This window comes from Paroedura picta, chromosome 4, assembly GCF_049243985.1.
Source record: "Paroedura picta isolate Pp20150507F chromosome 4, Ppicta_v3.0, whole genome shotgun sequence".
NCBI classification, from domain to species: Eukaryota; Metazoa; Chordata; class Lepidosauria; order Squamata; family Gekkonidae; genus Paroedura; species Paroedura picta.
This window is the reverse complement of record NC_135372.1, coordinates 136,988,479-137,005,977: the sequence shown is the minus strand read 5'-3', so window position 1 is coordinate 137,005,977 and position 17,499 is coordinate 136,988,479.

Sequence of the window (17,499 nt, the reverse complement as noted above, 5' to 3'; positions counted from 1 at the left end):
AGTTCGCGCCAGAGGGCGCGCGCTAGAGAGAGAGAGAGAGAAGGAGCGGGCGCGCGGGAGGGGGGAAGGAGGTCAGGGTGAGGGAAGGCGGCAAGAAAACAAGGAGGGGCGGGGACGCCCTGGAGGCAGACGGGCGCGTGGGCGGACGGCCGTCACGTGACGCGACGCCCGGGCTGCCAGCTCGGCCGCGCGACAGCGAAGGGGCGGGATGCCCTTCAGGGTCCGGCTTGCAGAAAGGCGCTTCGCCAGGCGGCGGTGGCGGCTCACGCGCATGCATGCAATTTATACATTTATTATGATTATTAATATGATAACATGTATTTTATATGTGTGCATGTATGTATATATATATATCCGCAAACCACCCGCCGCCGCCTTGCTAATCACATTGAATTAAATGGCGTCTCCATAAATTAATGGCATAAAAAGGCGTCTGGAGAGAGCGTTGGGGGGAGATCCAGCGGGGGTCCCCCGGTAGCCGTCTCCCCTCATTGCAACAGGACCCCCGGCCCCTGTTCCTTTTGCATTCTAAGGGATCACTAGTTTCCGCAAGAAGACAAGACTTGGGGGGGAGGAGGAGGAGGGGGGGGTCTCCCTGCAGCAAGAACTATAGCCCTGTTGCAAAAAGCTGTTTGGTCAGGAAGGGGCCGCCTGAAGCAACCGGTGACAAACCCGGAGGGTCCCGCTGAAGACCCATTGGTGTCCGCCTTGGTGCTACAGGAAGAAAAAAGGACATAAAATATGGCAACAGTAATGCTGTGGGATGAGGACATCATAACCTTCCTAGAGAAGGGTAGGGATGTGCCTGCCAACAATGCCATTCATTTCAATGGCGGATGTTAAACAACTCTGAGCCTTTTCTGTTGAACTCATGCCGGGCTGCCGTTTGCCTGGTTTATTCCCACTGAAGAGGAAGGCAGGGTATTATCAAGCAAAAATAAAACAAAACAACAACAAGAAACAGGATGGCTCACTGGTATGATTCTATTAAATGCAAACTTTATTTATTTCCTTAGATTTTTATACCGCCCTCCCACATGGCCCAGGGCGGTTTACATGGGAACATTGTGGGATACACAGAACGTTATACATTAATAACAGTAACAACAATATGTCGATAACAATTCCAACAGTAAATATAAGTTTAACAGGTTACCATAATTAACTCAGGAACAATTTTAATAGAACAACTTTAATGAAGTGCCTAAGGAGGTCAGAAACATTCAAATTATGGAGGGTAGGATTTGAAGGGGGACCGCTGGATGTTTCTAGGTCAGATTAACCTCAGTCCAATGCCTGGTAGAGGAGCTCCCCTTTGCAGGCCCTGTGGAATTCTGGGAGTTCGGGTACGGCCCCAATCTTTTCAGGGAGCTCATTCCACCAGGTGGTGGCCAGGACAGAGAAGGCTCTTGGATCACAGAAGTGATACACATGAGAAAGTAAGTTCTGTTGGGCTGCAAGCGTATTAGGTACGTACATAATGTGGTCTTTCTATACAAAAAAACATGGACATGGAGCCTTGGAGTTGTTTTCAGAGTCATCACAATAATTTCTTCTGGGTGGCTTTAACAGGGACAGAAAGTGCTCAAGCCATCTGAGATTGTTTTACTAGGGCTTTGGTTGTTAGGAGTATCAAGGAAACACTGCCATGGCCAGATAGTCATCTTGTGAGATTTTGGATTCCTGTCCACCTACATCCCCACTGAGGCAATGGACAAGTTAGGTTGGTAGTCTGCTTTTATAGGCCACAGAAACAAAGAGACTTCTTTAGGGAAAGTATCAAATATATTGAGCTTAAATGAGAGAACATGTCAGTTTAGTCATTTTCAATATAGCAACTGAGTATCGTCTCCATCCACTGTGTCATTCCAGGTTTCTGGGGCTTACAGGGGAGCTGAGGAGGCTCAACTGGAAAGGACAGGGAGATGAAACAGGGGACAGGTGATTTGTATCAAAGAGCAGACTGTGGCATAGGTCTTTGTTGTTAAATGACTGCGCTGACAGCCGAGAAAATGTTCATCTCTACCATAATTTCATCTTTCAAGTAATACTTAAACAGAATTGCTTCAGGTCTTGGAAAGCTTAAAAAATGCAAACTGACGTTCCCTGGAACCAGCAATGATTTCTGCCCATTGTATGACTCAGACCAAAACAGCTCTTAAGTGTGTCCTGGTGATCTTAATTCGACTGCAGAGTTCAGATTATGGAGACAGGATCCCTAAGATTCCCAAAGCAGTGATAGCTAGGCTCTCCCTCAAGAAATAAAACTCTTGATGTTGGCCAGCTACTGGTTTTGCATTTGGAAACGAAATAGTAGAAAGCCCTGTTTCCTGGCCTGCTGCAGGCACATTCCTTGTGGGTGATCTTAGAATAGAATCAGATTTGGAAGTCTATATAGGCCATCTGATCCAACACCCTACTCAATGCGTTATCAGTCTAAAGCAGGGGTAGTCAACCTGTGGTCCTCCAGATGTCCATGGACTACAATTCCCTTGAGCCCTTGCCAGCATTTGCTGGCAGGGGCTCATGGGAATTGTAGTCCATGGACATCTGGAGGACCACAGGTTGACTACCCCTGGTCTAAAGCATTCATGAGAAGCATCTGTCCAGCCACAGCTGGAAGATGGCCAGTGAGGGGCTGCTCACCACTTCCTTAGGCAACCTATTCCACTACTGAACTACTTGGACTGTGAAATCTCCCCCCCCCCCCCGATATCTAGCCCATACCATTCTCCACGTAGTTTAAACCCATTACTATGTGTCCTCTCCTCTGCTGCCAACAGAAACCTTTCCCTGCCCTCCTCCAAGTGACAACTTTTCATATACTTCAAGACAGCAATCATGTCCTGTCTCAGCCTCCTCTTCTCCAAGCTGAACATTCCCAAGTCACTCAGCCTTTCCTCACAGGGTTTGGTCCCCAGGCCCCCTGGGTCAATCTCATTGCTCTCCTCTGCCCCCTCTCCATTCTGTCCATGTCCTTAAATTGAGGCCCCGAACTCTGCGCACAGTACTCCAGGCACGGTAAACACCAGGACCATGACATTTTGTGATGCCAAAACTGCATTCGCCTTCTTTACTGGCGCATCGCACTGTCTGCTCCTCTTTACCTTAAAGCCCACCAGTACCCCCAAAATCTCCTTCGCACACCCTGCTATCCAGCACTGTTTATCCCACCCAGTCTGCAGGCTTCTCAGTTTTGTGATCTAGATCAGGGGTAGTCAACATTTGCTCATGGGGATTGCAGTCCATGGACATCTGGAGGACCACAGGTTGACTACACCTGATCTAGTTGTAGAACTCGGCACTTAACCTTGTTGAATTGCATCTTCTTCTCAAGTGCCCACTTTCCCCCCATATTCAGATCATAGAATCATAGAATCATAGAGTTGGAAGGGGCCATCTAGTCCAACCCCCTGCCATCTAGTCCAGGCCATCTGGTCCAACCCCCTGCTCAACGCAGGATTAGCCCTAAGCATCCAAGAAAAGTGTGTATCCAACCTTTGCTTGAAGACTTCCAGTGAGGGGGAGCTCACCACCTCCTTAGGCAGCCTATTCCACTGCTGAACTACTCTGACTGTGAAAAACTTTTTCCTGATATCTAGCCTATATCGTTGTACTTGAAGTTTAAACCCATTACTCTCTCCTCTCCTCTGCAGCCAGCAGAAACAGCATCCTGCCCTCCTCCAAGTGACAACCTTTCAAATACTTAAAGAGGGCTATCATGTCCCCTCTCAACCTCCTTTTCTCCAGGCTGAACATTCCCAAGTCCCTCAACCTATCTTCATAGGGCTTGGTCCCTTGGCCCCAGATCATCTTCGTCGCTCTCCTCTGTACCCTTTCAATTTTATCGACGTCCTTCTTGAAGTGAGGCCTCCAGAACTGCACACAGTACTCCAGGTGTGGTCTGACCAGTGCCGTATACCAGTGGTCCCCAACCTGCGGGCCGCGGCCCGGCGCCGGGCCGCAAAGGCCATGGCGCCGGGCCGCGGCTCCCTCTCCCCACCCCCCCCCCGCAGTAAAAAACTTCCCAGGCCGCAAGCTTGCGGCCCGGGAAGCTTCTTACTGCGGGGAGGGCGGGGAGAGGGAATCAGGGCCGCGCACCGCGCGGCCGGATCCACGGGTGCGGCCCGCGGGCGCGGCCGGGCGCGGCTCGCGGGCGCGGCCCGATTCGCGGGTGCGGCCCGCGGGCGCGGCCGGGCGTGGCTCGCGGGCCCGGCCCGATTCGCGGGTGCGGCCCGCGGGCGCGGCCGGGCGCGGCTCACGGGCGCGGCCCGATTCGCGGGTGCGGCTCGCGGGTGCGGCCGGGCGCGGCTCGTGGGCGTGGCCCGCGCGGTCCCTGCGGGCGCGGCCCGATGCCCTGCCGGTCCCCAGCCTAATAAAGGTTGGGGACCACTGCCGTATACAATGGGACTATGACATCTTGTGATTTTGAAGATCTCGTTGAATATCTCTTATTGGGTGTTTGCCACTCCTCCCAATTTGGTGTTATCTTAAAATGTTATGAGTAGTCCCTCCACCCCCTCATTCAGATCACTGATAAAAAGGTTGAATAGGAGCAGACCAAGTACCAAGCCCCGTGGCACCCCACTGCTCACCTCCCTCCAGTCTGATGAAATACGATTGACAACTACTCTTTGGGTGCGGTTTTCTAACCCGTTCCCTATCTGCCTACCCATTCAAAAATCCAATTTGCAGTCCTCCGGTTTGCCCATCAGAACATCTTCGCCTGGAGACAAGATCATTGCCCTGACCTAGATAGCCCAGGCTAACTGGATCTCATCAGTTTCCAGAAGGTAAACGGGGTCTGCAGGATAAATATTTGGATAGGAAACCTCCAAAGAGTACCAGGGTCCTGACGTAGAGGCAAGCAATGACAAGCCACCTTGAAATGTCTGTTACCTTCATGTGGTTACCCTTATTAAAGGTAAAGGTATCCCCTGTGCAAGCACTGGGTCATGTCTGACCCTTGGGGTGATGCCCTCCAGCGTTTTCATGGCAGACTCAATAAGGGTGGTTTGCCAGTGCCTTCCCCAGTCATTACCGTTTACCCCCCAGCAAGCTGAGTACTCATTTTACCCACCTCGGAAGGATGGAAGGCTGAGTCAACCTTGAGCCGGCTGCTTGGATCAAACTCCCAGCCTCATGGGAAGAGCTTCCGTACTGCATGCCTGCTGCCTTACCACTCTGCACCATAAGAGGCTCTTCTCTTATTATTATAAGAGGCTCTACCCTTATTATTGATGTATTATTTCAATTTATTACCCACCACTCCCAAGTAGGGTTGGGCACTTCAGCAGCCAAAGTGCCCAACCCTACTCCCAAGTGGCTCATGGCGGGTTACAATAGTCTAAATAAAATCCCCAATAAAACCCCAGACATAAAACCACATAGATCCAGTAATCACAATACAAAAAAGAGGTACGGTGGAAAAACAACTCAAAACACTATCCATTCCCCCAATTAAAAAATCTCATAGAGGGAGTTGGGAAGAGGGGGGCAGATGGAACCCACAGCCACCATCCACATCACTCTATCCTGGAGGGGGGGATCAGATCTTCCTTGCCGCGCCAGCCTCAACCATATACCTGGTGGAAGAGCTCTGTTTTGCAGGCCCTGTGGAACACCGGAAGCTCCCACAGGGCTCTCTGTTCCTCCGGGAGCTCATTCCACCAGGTAGGGGCCAAAACCTTGATGGCAACGGCAACAACAACAAACTAATAATCCTCCCTGCATTATTCATTCATGAAATCATAATCTACCACTGATGTGACTAATGGGCTAACCAGATGTTTGCAAAAAGGCTCTGAAAGATTCTCCTGCTTAAGGAAAATATAATCAAAGGAATATCAACTGAAGACAATGGCCAACACTCCCTACTGCCCTGTCTTGTCTGTGATGACTGCCGCTGACATATATAAATACTTGTGGACACATCTCTACCCTATTCTCTAGTGTCTGATGTTGTCGACTGTGTAGGTACGCATGCTGGTCCCCCCCCCCCTTTTGTGCAACATCCTAGTTTGCCCCAGGTGATGCAGGTGGTGTCTGTGTTGCCATGGAGACCCAGGCCTGTGTCGTTTAGTGTCATCACTGTCGTGGGTGTTTTCCTTCCAGGTCTCAGTAGATGTGATTGTGTGTGTGCTGCATTCAACCAGCTTTGTTGTGGGTGCTTCGTGCGAGGTATAATTTAATTCCATTCAGGGACCTTTCAAGTTTCCTTGCAAATTTAGTCTAAGAGATAACTCGGACACTTACCTGGGCCCCCTGGGATATGGGGTTTTCCGTTTTTCTCTCTCCCATGTTTGGTTGGCGTATTATAGAGAGAATGCCACTATGTCCTGAGCCAATACTCTGCATTAAATTACCAGAAATAGAAAAGGTTTGAAACTTATTACTAATTATTACAACAAACTGTAAGGTTTTTCAAACAGTGTAGATTTGGCATTGATGTGCGTGTATGTGTGTAATTTTCAGTGATTTTGTGGTCCTATTTCCAATTAGAAAGTGTTTACAGGGATTACTTTTTGTTAAATGGCAACAGAAAAGAGCATGAGTTCAGTAACTAACACCGTTTGTGGCAGGGCGTGACCTTTTGTGAGTCATGGCAGCACAAAGAGCAGAGCTTGAGAGGCTGGTTATAAGGGGCGGGCTGGACAGTGTGTGAAGTGAGGGTCCCTGGCCTCCAGCCATTTAGGGCCTTAAAGATAAAAACCAAAACCTTGACCCCTCCCTGAACTCTGCTCAAACTGTGGCTAGTGAAAGTCATGACAATCCAGTTCTGTTTCTTTTGTAAAATAGTCCTGTGTACTCCAAGTTATAGAATTTATGGGGCATTCCTAAACCTTTCTAAGCCATTAACTGAATGGCTTCCCTCCCACCACCAACTACATCTCCCAGACAGGTGTGCCAAGCCACAGTGCTGAAATAACATCAGATAGCGAGCTGTGAAATCAGATTGTTACAGTTAAATGTTGAATGCTGAATGTTGAACATTTTATCGTTATGTACTCTACCATCAGAAGTATTAGGTGTTCTCAATTATTAGATGTTCAAAATGATGACGTTCCTTGTACTGCATCACAAATTGCAATGTCAACCACCCTGATCCGCAGGGGGTAAATAAATATAATAAACAAATAAACTTTTCATTTTAGAAGAGAGACAACTAAGGCTGGCTGTGGGTGTGCAGCTGCTTGCAGTGTTGGACTAGATGGACCACTGCTGTGATCCCGCAGGGCTGTTCTAATGTTCTTTTTAAAAAAATAAATCTTTTATTGAAAGTTTTGAATACATAAAAAAGAGACTGAGAAATGGAAAAAGAAAAAAGCAATAGGACAAAGAGAAAGACACGGGAGATATCTAGAAAGAAATGTAAAAGAATAAATACAAAGAACCAAATTATTAAACATCCGTTCCACTTAGTATTTCTGGTAAGGCCTTGGAGGAGTGTGTCTCATCATGGCTTAAGTGCCACTCAGCGCTTAATACCCATTCAGGGCAGCTGTCCCACCCCTGAGTGCCTCCTCCTCCAACCAGCTTGCCTGTCTGTCCAGCGGCCAGCCAATCGCCTCCAATCTGGTGATTGTTGATGTGGAACATATCTGCCATGTTTGGTGAAATGGAAGTAGGTCCATAAGTCCCACCCACCAAGCGCACCAGATGAGTGGAAGCCGCCACGGAGGCAGCCAGCGGTAGTGCTGGCAGCTGAGGAGGCTAGCCCAGCCTCAGGGACGCCACCCACAGAGTCAGGATTGTGCCGGCGGTGGAAAAGACTGGCCCAGCTGGAGGCCAAGGCAGCAGCCATGGTGCCCCCAGAGGCCCAGCCAGCAGCCGAACCACCCCCGGGGGCCAAAGCAGCAGCTGTGTCACGCCTGGGGGCCCAGCCAGGAACCCCCCCCCCACTGCCAGAGGCCAAGGCAGCAGCTATGCCATCCCCAGTCTCTTAGTCAGCAGCTGAGCCCTCCGCAGGGGCCAAGGCCACCCCTAGGGGCCTAGTCAGGAGCCACGATACCAGCAAGGGTGAAGGCAGTGGCCCCAACACATCCGGGGGCCTAGCAAGCAGCCGCACCACCTGTGGCGGCCGAGGCAGTGTCTGCTCCGCTGAGGCAGCTCCCCAGATGCAGAGGCAGTGGCTGCTCCACCCCCAACCCAAGAGTAAGGAGGAAATGGGAAGGGGGAGAGGAAAAGGGGAGAGAGTCTTTCTGTGTGTGCGTCTGTGTGTTTGCGAGAGAGGGAGGAGGACAAACCAAGGAGGAGGTTGGGAAACGAACAAGTAAGGGAGTGAGGGGAAGGGAGTCTCTGTGTATGTGTATTTGCAAGGGAGGGGGCCCTGACCAATGACCCCTAGAGCAGGTATGTGTTCCACATACCTGAGTCAGACTGTCAGGCAGATCTTGCTGAAACACCCTAAATACCATTTGGCAAGTTCTGGCTGAGGTGGGTGCAGAAAAAAGGAGATAAAAGCTTGACTGCTGGAGTAAATGACCTGCAGGCTGGCAGTTAGTTATTGTATCAGCCATCAGACTGGTGTCTTGCTTCAGTGCTGGCTTGGTTGATGGGTTTAGGATGATCTGTTAGGCAAGTTTGCTTAAATTTTGGGAAAGTCTAGCCTATAGTAGAGTGCCTATTACTGAACTCAGACTTCCCTGTGCCCCTATTGACTGGCGTCATGAGTGCATTAACATAAATGGAAAGTCATTTGGCAGGTTGAAGCATGTGGCTGTCTTTGAGGGCCTTCAACTAACTTGGGCTAACTGAATTCTGTTCCTTTAGCCTCCTCTGTTGGTGGTCATGCCCACTGATGGAATTAGGCTCCAAAAAGATAATTTTCAGGCCAATTCACATGCTCAAAGCATTACTTAGGAGCTGCTTGAAACAGCTATTATGTAGCTACTGCATCATGCGTTTATTGTAATGTGTAGATTGGCTTGGCTACTTCCCAACATGTGGGAAACATATGGAATGTGCCCACATTTTAAGCAGATCTGGTGGGAATAATTTCCTTCTGGAAATTGTCCTGTTGAAAAGGAAAGGTTGATGATCTCCTATCCTTTCATTGCTCGTTTTAAGGAGTTATGAGGGGCAGGGATCTAGTGGGTATGTGGGCAGCCTCACAGGTGCTAGCAACCTATCTGCTTCAGTCAGTGTGAGCTGTCGGAAGCCATCAATATGCCCTCCAAAGGCAGCTAAGGGGCCCTCTAGTTCAGCGGTCCGCAAGCTTCCGCTTGCTGCGGACCGCTGCGGCGTAGTGGGTGGAGAGGGCGGCCTGGGGGCCCACACACGCGCGGCAGCCCCAGCGCAAACGCGCATGTGCGGACTGCCACGCATGTGCATTTGCGCCCATGCCGGCGGCCGCAGCTTCCCCTCCTGGCCCCTCCGGGTCGCGAGCAAATCGGCCGCTAAAGCAGTTCGGGCAAGCTTCTCTTCCCTCCCCTCCCGAAGCGAGAAGCTTGCCGGGCTGCAAGCTAATCGGCCGCTTTGGCGGCTGCTTTGCTCGCGGCCTGGCGAGCTTCTCGCTTCGGGGGGGGAGGGAAGAAGGAGCCGCGGCCTGGCGCTGAGGCTTTTGCAGCCCGACGCTGGGCCGCGGCCCATGGGTTGGGGACCACTGCTCTAGTTCCCTGACTGTATCAATAGTTGGTGGAAGGTCATGGCAGAATATCGATTTTATCCACAAAGTGGATACAGGACACCTAGATGAAATGGGTTACAGGCTGGCAGCTCTGCATGAGATTCATTTTTAGAATGCTAAATGAGTAATACTGTTTTTAATGCCAGGATTAATTTTGTACTAATATGGGTGTGAGCAAGTTATGTTTTGATGTAATAGGGTCTTAAGTGATTATACCTACCTTGAGTTTAAAACTAATGTCTTTAACCTTTGTAAGTAATTTTGAGTCCTGCATTCCAAGAGAAAAAATGGCATACAAACTTGCTATATATATTTTTTAAAAAATGCCTGAGTTTTTAATAGCCGGGTAGCTGTGTTGATCTGAAACAACAGAATAAAGTTTGAGTCCGGTGGCACTTTTAAGACGGACAAACTTTTTTGGTGGGTTTAAGCTTGAAGCATGACATTTCCTTACTGTGTCCTCAAAAGGTGCCACTGGAGTCATACTTTGTCCTGGTGTTTTAAGTTTGCGAATTTTAATATTTGGAATGTTTTATTATTTATCATTTTACTTGGTGAGCTGCCTTAAGAAGGCTGTCTGGAGAGGCCGATGATACATTTTCTTCATGAATATATGTAGATGATATTTTGTAAATTAAAAAACCCAAACACCTCCCCAAGAATCCCAAAGACTGAGTGAGCTTATTGTTTTCTCTGAGGCACAGACTTCTAAGATTTGCAGAGCAGCACATAAAGGGAGTGAGGTGAGGTAACTTGCCTTCTGAGCCCATAAAGACAGAAGCAAAGATTTGGGGGGCTAGATTTCTCAATAGTTTATTTGCATCTCCAGCTATTCCTTGGGGGTGCTCACACTACATACTGTGAATTTCAAAATGCAAACTGACCGACCCAAAAGTTTCCTCAAACCCATCTTGTATCTAAAACTGATAAACCTTGGACTCAGCTGGGATCACCTCCTCCTTCATTACAAAGGTTTCGTTTTTATGGTGTACTTTATAGCCAATTCTCCCAATTTCTGTAATTAATTTAATTCTACAGGTGCTACAACTGGCCATTTGAGCAGCCCAGAATTCAAGTACTCTGGATCATTTCCACAATAGGAGACATACCTTGTTTTAGCCTCGCTTTGGATTTCCTTTGGATGCTGCAAGTCAACATTTCCACATTTGGGCCTTTCCTCCCCTTAATTCCCAGGCTGAATTTTGTGACATGCTTTCAGAACTGAGTCCATCGGAGGCAGCCTCCCATCATACTTTGCTGCTTGCATATTTGTTCTCATTATTCCCCTTAATTGCGCTTCAATGCAATCACCCTCTTTTTTTAAAGCCTGAGTTATTACGTTATAACAACACTACCGCGTAAGACTGCAAGGCTGCTTTTTAAAAAACAGAAACAGCGTTGTAACGCAATCACCCCTTTTTTTAAAGGTGGTGATTGTGTTACAACGCTTTTTCTGAGTTTAAAAACTCCGTTTTCTAAAAAAATTACATTCTGGACACTTGGGGACAAGGGGGGAGGTAATCGATGGCGCAGAATGGTGGGATTAAGGGGCACAATGAAAACAAAGGTGCAAAAAAAGAAGATTTTTTGGAACTGAGGGAGGGAGGGGGGTCAGCGACCAGGGAATGGGCATTCCTAAGCAACTCAAAATGGCAGACGCAGGGAAAAACCCGTTTGCACGTATTTGACAGCCCTGAATTAGACCCTGTTAGTCCCATTTTAAATATGAAAAACAGTATTCTGGGGAGTTCTTTGCTGTGGGGCAAGTGAGGGGGCAATTCAGGTCTGTGCCTGAAGAGGCAAATTTCAGTGCAGAAATAGACAGAAAAATTATCCCTTTAAAAATAAACGATACTAGTGTGAAAATAGGCATGGTCTGATCTCAACCACCTCCACTCTGGAGAGGGGGGGTCTTATGAGACAACAGTATAAATTATTCAGTAGATTTAGGAGAAAATAAATGTTTTTAAAAGCCTAAATTCCATTTCAAGGAAGGATGTTTACATCGAGCAGCACAAATATTTGTATTGCAAGTGGCAAAAGGAAATCAGATGCAACCCAAAATCTTGTTCTATAGCAACACAAAATATTTCTTTTTCGGCTCCCCAGATAAGTGTTCTCTAGAATCTAGGTTTGCTTCTAGACTTTGTAAACATCTGAATTACTTTTGAAAAACGAGAATTAGTAAGTTGAGAGTAAAAACAAAGGCGTGAATGTGCATTGTGTGCGAGTATAAATGTGCTGGGGTATGCACATACATTACACATGGTACATTAACCAATTCTTAAAAAGAGGATACTAAATACCAGTGATGTGGGATTATAATTACAGTTTTTAAGGGGCAGTAGATAATGGCATGCATTTCAAAGTGTGATAATTATTGTGTTAGGCTTCCCAATGAGACGGTGAGCTCAAAGAAAGGCTTCTCCATGACAAGGGGGGAAAAATCAAGCATTGAGCAGATGTTCTCAAGTGCCGGTAAGCAGCAGTATGCAGGCATTATGAGCATCCATATGGTCCATTACCACCCACTTTCCCACTGATATTAGACTGTGCATCTTTTTTAAGCATATAAAAGGGGAAAGTGCAATGAAGGTCTCACTAATAAAATTCTTCCATCCATGGTCAAGCTTTATGGATTGTAAGGCCACCGGTCTCCCACCAGTCACAGGTTCAGTGTCACCATTTAGTAAGGAATGTGGTATCATCACCAAGCAATTGTCCATGCTGAATGTTGGACTGGGAAAGAAGGTTTCTACTTTCTGGTGAAAGGAACGCGACCATCCACCATGAAACTAGCGGCTACTCCATCTCCAAGGTTCATAGCTCGAAACCTCATGCTAGACTAGGGGTACATGTCTTCTCCCCTCCTGCCTTAATGGACTGAGCCACACAAGCTAGTGAACTGGCCGCTTCCATTGCTCACCTTTCCCCCCCATCCTGAACATGAGTGACTTCTCTCGGGGTTTCTGCACCTGTATGCCTGCTTCCACTTTTAACCGCCTCATTTCCCACCCTCTCTGTCCTCGAGTCTCCCTGTTAATGTGGGTATGATGTCTGTTCCCTTCCAGGGAGCATGGCGGGAAGGGCGTGGCTGGCTGAAATCACTTCCAGGGCCCCTTGTAGCCTGAAAAATTATTTCAGGGATTCCTCCATGGTCAAAAGGTTGGAAAGGCTGTGCTAGACAGTCAACTAACCCAAGCCAAATAAAACATAATAACCTAGAGGGTACAGGCCATGCTAGGGATGCCAGCCTCCAGGTGGGACCTTGGGATCCCCAAGAACTACAGCTCACCTCCTGACTACAGAGATCAATTTCCCCAAAGAAAATGGATCAATTAGAGCAGGGGTAGTCAAACTGTGGCCCTCCAGATGTCCATGGACTGCAATTCCCATGAGCCCCTGCCAGCATTCACTGGCAGGGGCTCATGGGAATTGTAGTCCATGGACATCTGAAGGGCCGCAGTTTGACTACCCCTGCATTAGAGGATGGACTCTACAGCATTGTACCCCACTGAGAGCCCTGTCCTCCCCAGGCTCCCCCTGCCCCAATCTCCAAGAGTTTCCCAACCTGGGACTGGCAACCCTACCTCCCCCTCCTCTGTGGCCAGGGGGACCTGGCAATCCTAGGCCCTCCAGAGAAGAAAATAGAGAAAATCAGTTGTTTCGGAGAAAACATGACCAGAAGAATCATCATCAGCTACCTTTATTTATCGCATCTAAACAGTGTGAGATTTATTATTTCAGTCCTTAGAACTGCTCTGTAGGTAGGTCAGTAATGATATTAAATTGTAGAAGCCACTAAGAGATTGAACCTGGGACCTTCTGTATGCCAACAAGATGTTCTATCAACTAGCTCCTCTCCCTAAAGACAAGGAACTAATCAGAAGGGGAATTCTATAATGGGAAAACTCTGCTCTTCCAAGGAACTGTTCAACAATACTTAATATATTAGCATGAGTGGGTATTAAGGGTCATCACAAATGCTGCAATGTCATCTCTCTGCTTGGTGGGGAAGAATACAGCAGATTAATGACACAACAGGAATAAAAAACCTCACACTATCTTTACTGGCAACACTATAGCTTTCCTCATTTCTCTGCTTCCTTATCCGCTATTCACTGAACAATCTGTCTTTATCTGCTGTCTAATCTTTAGCTTTCCCTCCTCTCTGGCAGCCTCTCCACTTTCTCTTCCAGCCCTCTCATCTTTTTTCTATTCTCTCCTATCTGCTTCTCTTCTGCCTTTTCCTGCTTCCTTCTTTCCCTTCCATTTTTTACCCTTTTAAATCTTTGACTAACAAAAAGCAAGACTTGCAAAGCTGGAAAATACTGACATGGTTCCCTACCAACCTCAACCATGGCCACCGAGATCTCAGAAAATTCTCTGGCATCATCTCAGTGGACATGCATCTTTGAAAGCTACAGACTTTGCTTGTGTTATCTTAACATTTTTACACCCATCTCAATTTTTGTTTCTTTTTGTATTCCAGAATTTTCTGCCAATCTAGGGAGTCCCTCTAGTTTGTTCAAAAATTTACCCTCTCTATAATTTTTTAGAACAACACTCTAGGGCCAGTTCAGAATCTGTACCATATAAATAAAAGGGTAAAAGGGTGATGGGAGGAGTTGGGGTTCACCCCTTACTGGCCAATTAGGTCACCTGTATGGTTCCTGGCTGTGTCCCCCTACAGACTGATTGGCCATCGCCTAGCAGCTGCCTAATCAATGTGCATGCCCCGCCCCTGACTGTCTCCTTACAGCTCTTTCACCTCACAGTTCTTTCAGTTCATTGGAGTCCATCATCCAGTGAATTAGCCACTCTGACAGTTAACTCTCCCCCACTTCAGGCCTGCTGTGAAAGAAGCCCCTAATAGCCCCTAACTGAGGCAAGGGAGACATTTCCAAGAGCAACCCATAGGATCTGGGGGCATACTTGTGCTTTCCTTTTGAGCGGTGTTCCCTGCCAACAGCACCACAATGCACACAACACACCCCTGCAGCCACATGACCTTCCAGACTGGACACCTCTCCATTTACTTTTCCCACCCCCATGCTCTAGCACCCATTGTATTCCTAGATAAAACAGGCTTTGCCCTTAGTTAGATATAATACTACAAATTAAAAAATCAAGTTGTGAATTCATCTGATTGGCTGTGCAGGTCATATCAAAACCAATACTAATATTCTTGTTTATACATCTTCTCCAATATGAATGAGCACTAAGTTATATTGAAATGTAGAAGTTGACTTGACAACCACATCCATAGTACACAATGCTGTTCTTTGGGTGTGCTAAAATTAGCTTGTCAACAGCTTTCACTCCTGTTTTTTCTCCTTAAAACTACACAATGTAAGGGAAGTATATGCTATATTTTCTTTAAATTGTTGTATCTTTCCAATACAAATACTTTCACATAAAGCGTCACATTCTTTGTTTATACATTTAAGCTTCAATTGATCCTCCCCCCCTCCCCGAATCAAACAGTTGTTTATTCTTGTGTTGCTATTGGGACATCAAATTAACATACTGATGCTTTAAATATGCTAAATCAGATCATGCTTTATTTCAGGAATCCAAACATTTCCCAATTCTAATTTTTCTAGAGAGCCACATCAGTGAATGTACCTGCTTGCTAAAATCCCTTCACAGGCAGTTTTAATGAATCATGCCAATACCGAAAAAAGATGCATTAGATTTTTATTCCACCCTTCCTCCAAGGAGTTCAAAGCAGAACTGTTCTTCCTATTTTTTTTCATTGCAAAACCCCATAGAGATTAAGTAAATCACTATTTTTCAGCCTATCTCAATGTCACCTAGTATCTTTTATGACCAACTAGGGATGAGAACTGCAGTCTAAATCCATCTTCTATTGTAACACACTGTTTTTCTTACATGAGCATCATACTGATGCTTCTTTTGCACAAGCCCTGGGTGGTAGGTCTGTCTTTGTTCATAGACGGCCCCCTTCTTAACCCTAAAATGGCTACAGGTAACCATTTAAAACAGCCAGGGACTGTATTTTACATAAGTGCACCACTTCTGGGGGTTCTCAAAGGTTTCTCAGTGGTAAGAAATTTGAGAAATTATATACTTGGACTCAGTGTCAGCTCAGTTTGCTAGGGATGATTAGGAAAGGAATTGAAAATAAAATGGCCTGTGTTATAATGCCTCTGCATATAGATCTATGGCAGTGGTTCTCAACCTTCCTAATGCCGTGACCCTTTAATACAGCTCCTCATGTGGTGGTGACCCCAACCATAAAATTATCCCAATGTTCTTTCACAGAAATTAAACCGAAACTGACCAATGGCATGAAGATCCATTGTTCATGATTGCATATAAATTGGTTATTTCCCAGGGTTTCTCAGTTCAGTTATGCCTCTTGTCCCATCACGCCAATCTCGCTCTTTTCTGCTGCTCCAGACAGACGAACGCTATATCTCGATCTACCCCGCAAGGCTGTTGTGTGGATAGCGCCCCCCCCCAGGCCAAGCTGCTTGCCCTGCTGCGACCCCTGTGAAAGGGTTGTTCGACCCCCAAAGGGGTCCCAACCCCCAGATTGAGAACTACTGATCTATGGTATAGCCTGATTTGAAATACTGTGTACCATTCTGGTCACCATTAACTTAAAAAGACAAAGCAGAGCTGGAAAAAGCACAGAAGAGGGCAACTAAGATGATTTGGGGGGGTTGGAGCACCTTCTCTATGAGGAAAGGCTGAACAGTCTGGCGCTTTTCAGTTTAGGAAAGGGATGACCAAGAGCGGACATGATGGGGTTTAAAAAAATATGCATGAGGTCAGGAAAGTTGACAGAGACATTTTTCTCCTTCTCCTGCTAGAATCTGAGGGTGTCCAATAAGGCTGATGGACAAAAGGAAATAGTTCTTTAACCAGAGAGTGATTAAAATGTGGAATTTGCTGCCAAAGGATCTAGTGATGGCCACATAAATAAACAGCTTTAAAGAAAGGGGAATTTGATAGATTCATGGAGGATAGGTCTATCAGTGGCTGGCTACCAGCCATGGTGACAGAGGGAAACCTCAACTATCAGAGGCATTAATCCTTTGAATCCCAGAACCAGGAGGTAACACCTGGGAAAGTTTCCCTCTCTATGCCCTGCTTTTGGCTGTCCAGCAGAACTGGTTGACCACTATGTGAGAAAGGATGCTAGACTAGACGGACCATTTGTTTGATCCCACGGGGCTCTATTTTCATTGTCATCCAGCCTATCTAATAGCTGCCCGTTCATATCTAAGTACTCAGTTCTGTTTTGCTTTTTGGCCATCAAGTCACAGCTAACTTCTGGTGACCCCATAGGGTTTTTAAGGAAAAAGAAGTTCAGAGTTAGTTTGCCATTGCCTGTTCCTGTATTTCCTGGTGGTCTCCCAAACACTGATCAGGGCCAATCCTGCTTAGCTTCTGAGATTGGGGTTAGCCAGGGTTATAGACTGATGTATTCATAAATATTGCCAAATGATATGGTGAAATCCCCCTCACTGGCAGTCTTCAAGCAAAGGTTGGATACACACTTTTCTTGGATGCTTTAGGATGCTTAGGGCTGATCCTGTGTTGAGCAGGGGGTTGGACTAGATGGCCTGTATGGCCCCTTCCAACTCTATGATTCTATGATTCTATATCAGGAGTTTCAAATTGCTAACATTGGGGATGCATACATTAGAGAGAGAGAGAGCCAGTTTGGTGTAGTGGTTAGGAGTACGGACTTCTAATCTGGCATGCCGGGTTCGATTCTGCACTCCCCCACATGCATCCAGCTGGGTGACCTTGGGCTCGCCACGGCACTGATAAAGCTGTTCTGACCGAGCAGTGATATCAGGGCTCTTTCAGCCTCACCCACCCCACAGGGTGTC